General features: G+C 45.6%; 1 protein-coding gene across 6 annotated transcripts in view; it reads right to left on the reverse strand.

The window, feature by feature from the left end:
* The window catches only part of ZCCHC7 (zinc finger CCHC-type containing 7), a 123,126-nt gene extending 119,693 nt beyond the window's left edge, over window positions 1–3,433 (reverse strand). For 4 of the 6 annotated variants that reach the window (XM_026073238.1, XM_026073237.1, XM_026073236.1 and 1 more), the window contains exon 1: window positions 3,337–3,418. The gene's annotated coding sequence lies outside the window, so the exon portion shown is untranslated. Of the gene's footprint in view, window positions 1–2,879; window positions 2,971–3,332 lie in introns of those variants that run through there. The other 2 variants (XM_026073239.1, XM_026073234.1) reach the window with 2 other exon arrangements.
* Window positions 3,434–3,917: the final 484 nt, after the last annotated feature.

The following is a 3,917-nucleotide window of genomic DNA, read 5'->3' on the forward strand; positions in this document are numbered from 1 at the left end:
AAAAGAGAAAAGAGAGAAAAGAGAAAAGAAAAGAGAAAAGAAAAGAAAAACAACCCCACACCTGATTCTTTTAAGCATTTTTCAACAAAACTCCAGATGGCTATACCTAGAAATTGTTGGGGAGAGGGGGAGGAGGAAAATTTCTCAGATCATGTACAAAGTGTGCTTGACAGCATATTTTGTCTAGTCCATTAAAAATAAAATCATTACCACTGGGCAACATAACAAAAATGGGCAGTGATATGGTCACAATCAGAAGCAAGATGCCACTGCTGACCTGAAGGCCAGGGAAAAGAGCACACAAATTACTCAAAACACCCAAAGCAATTTTCAAGTAGCATGCAGGAAACTGCTTCCTTAGCCAAAATTTCAAAGTAGTTTGGGACATTCAGACATAACATGAGTACAGAAGGTGCTTTGCATAACTGCCAGTAAGATGCCTGGGCCAATCTTTCCCATGTCATTACTGCTTCATACAACTTATTTCTCCCTATCATTTCTTCCTTTCCTCTGCTTAACTTCCTTCCACTGTTCCTACTTCTTCAACTCCTAAAAACCTTCAGAGCCCATATAGTAATTTTTCTCTCTCTTCCTCTTGTCATATGAAATACACATTCTGCTTAACTTCAAAATCCTTCAGAAAACTCTATAATTCCCTTTCAAAAACCCCAACATCGAGGACTTAAAAGAAAAAACCTCCTACAGAAAATATTAATTAACTGCAAATAAGAAACCTGTTTATCTTTTACTGTTGCAAAAATAACTTTTCAGAACACTGGTGCAGTACCGCCACCACAAATCAGTGAGTTCCATCTATTTACTTATTTCTCTTGCTCTCTGCTTGATCTTTGCAGTAATGTTCAATCTAACATTTGTTGACAAAGGCTGCATTGAAGGTACAGCAACAAATGTGTCCTGTGTCGTTTCACAAGGCAAAGACAAAACATAAGAGTAGCATAAGTCTCTCTGTTATAGGTAGGAATAACAACAAAAATAGAAAGATCATTTGAGGAAATTACCAAAACTTCCTAAAGTCACAAGTTTCTACCATTCTGTTCAGACAATATCAATAGACTTTACATTTTAGTGCAGGCTAGCAATCTTTTTTTTTTGTTTGTTTTTCTAGTTATATTTGTGATACATAAACTGACCAGTACTTTAGACTGGCAGATACTGCATGTATGCAGTTAACAGAAAACTGATTCACTCACCTAATAAACTTAATAAAGTTTCAAGATTACTGCATGTAGCCATCTATGTTTAGTTAATAATTTAAAATTTCAAAACAGTTATGAAATCTTTCATTTAAACTGCTATCCTATAAAGGTATGCAAATGCCAAATCTGAAAATCTTTTTTAAAAAAATTGATGTATGTTTATTATAGGAGGTTAATGTTAGGAGGCAATTCTACTTCACTTATGTTTCTGTAACAAATGAAATATTATAGTTCTTATGTTGGCATGAGGGTTAACCAACCTGCATTCAAGACAGCTAAAAGAATTTTTTTTTTGTCACCTAAGGTAAGAAAGGCAGCCCTGAGATATGTAGAGTAATGCCCTGCATGGACATGCTCAACCTAGAATAAAAATGTTCTCACAGAGAAGCATTTCAAAACAGCTATCATGAGATAAATATCATGATAGCTATTCCTGCCAGTTTCCATCGATCAAGCCCTAAAAGGTACTTATTGTCCCGATTTCAAGTAGCCAAGAAAAATGTAGATAGCACCATAAAGCTATCTAATGATTATACTAGCGATTAGTTTACTATTAGTTACTTCTTGCTAAACTTTGATACCAGTTTCTTCTGAGGATAACTTGCATTGTGCAATGCCGAGAGTTCTCAGACTCATTCCTGTGATGTTAATTTACTGTGTTTCAAAAAATGTTTCTCTTCTGTAATTTGTTCAAATACAGTGCAAATGAGTCTAAAGGAGGAAAATAGCTTTAGGAGAACAGGTTAATAAGAAGTAATACCTTCAAGAGATCACAGGAAAATGTCTTCTACTCCCAAAACCCGTGAAAAAAAAGTTATAAAACACTTTGTTTATTTCAAGCTTTTTGAAAGATTTTTCCCTTCTGACAAACAACTTTCAGAACCATGTTTAATGGTTAGTGTACAATCATCTTCAAATGAATAGATTTGCTTTTCCTTATATCAAGGATGAATTTGACCTGACAACCTTAGCACAGCTGTACCAGTCAAAATGCTTCCAATGTAAAAAAATACAGAACTGGAGTTTCTGGAATAGCCAAAAGGAGAAAAAATGATGACTTAGTTCACATGTATACTACTGAGGGCTGTGTTTTACGTAGCAGCAAAACACAACCTTTAAGTGAGATCTTCATGAAACTGTATTCACTCCTTTCCAAGTCAACTTCCTCCTTAGGATCTCTATTAGAGTACTGTGTTCAAGATTGGAGCCACTAAAGATTTAATGTGCCTTGTTCCTTGAGCTCATTTAAAGGTTAGGACAACCTGCAGTCAGAGACAGACACTAACATAAATGACAAGTACATTTGTTTAATGGCAAACAAGTTTAAATCTAAGACATTTAACTCTATTAAAATCCGTACTAGTACAGCTGGCAGAGTTCAAGCTACCTCCACATGGTTTTCCTTTAAGGTAAATAAATTAAGGCAGGTATGGAAACTATACTTTATGTTTCAGGGACAGTTGTTGCAATTCATTCTAGCTGGAAAGGGAGGGGCTGGAATAGCCTGAGACAGGCCCGGACACAGAGACAAGCAAGACAAGGGCTGGGGGATGCCAAGGCAAGGAGACCAAGCTAGGTGCTCAGCGAGCGTCTATGAGAAAGCGATGCTATGGCTGAAACAGAGTGGACTTCAGGGGGGCTAACGAAGAGCTCTGCAGGCACCTCTACTGCCAAAAGTATCAGCGGGCAGTTGCTAGGGCTGTGGTGAAGAGTCTGCCGGGCGCGGGCAGCACCGGGTCTGTCTGGCAGGACTGGAAGGACAGCTCAGGCCTGCGGGGACCAGTAACGGCCTGAGAGAAAAACAGGGCTGTGCTGCAAGGGGAGAGCAGGCCCCGGGTGAGGGGCGGAGGGGCCAGGCGGCGAGAGAGCCACCTGAGGAGAGCGGGGCAGGACGCCCAGCCGGGCTGGGGGCCTGGAGTAACGGCGGCGAGGGCGAAGGGCGCCAGGAGGGAGAGGCGACTGGGGCTGAGCAAGGGCTAGGGGGGCAGAGCGGGGGCTGCTCTAGGCCAAGAGGGGGCGAGGGAACGGGGGCAGCGTCAGGCTGCAGGGGGCAGGGAGTCCACGGAGAGGCAGGAGAGGGGCCCGGGGCAGACGGCGCCGGCGCCGCTCGCGTACTCACTGCCGGCCGCACCGGGAAACGCCAACCAGGAAGCCACAGGCCGGAACACGCGCTACGCCCCCCTCCTCTCCCCGGGGCCGGCGGTCCGCGTGTTTCCGGCTCCGCCCCCCCCCGCGCGCGCGCGCGGCGGCGGCGGCTGCGCCTGCGCCCCGCCCCCCGGGCGCGCGGCTAATTCTCGTGCGCGAGCAGAGGCGCGGGGCCGCGCGCCGGTGATGTCACGTGGGCATGTGACCCGGAGGCGACGGGCTGGGGGGACGCGGGGAGCGGGGGGGGGGGGTTGCGGTGTACTCGCCGCCGCCATGTCGAGAGCACGGCTGCCAGGAAGCGGCGGCACCGGAGCGCGGGTGGGGTCTGTTGCCGTGGCGCACCTTCCTGGCCTCAGGAAGCGGCTGTGGCCGCCCGTCTTCCTCCCGGGGCTGGTGATGACCTGGCAGCCCCGCTGCTTGCGCACTGCTCTTTGCTGTCTGTGTTGGCGTCTCCTTTTCTGTGCCGTTTCTCTACCTTTCTCTCCTTGTATCTTGCAGTCGTTTCGGGTGGGTTGGTTCGGTAGAGGCGTGTTAAATGGAAAAGTTGATGGCTTT

This window comes from Apteryx rowi, unplaced genomic scaffold (assembly GCF_003343035.1).
Source record: "Apteryx rowi isolate R43461 unplaced genomic scaffold, aptRow1 scaffold_364, whole genome shotgun sequence".
NCBI classification, from domain to species: domain Eukaryota; kingdom Metazoa; phylum Chordata; class Aves; order Apterygiformes; family Apterygidae; genus Apteryx; species Apteryx rowi.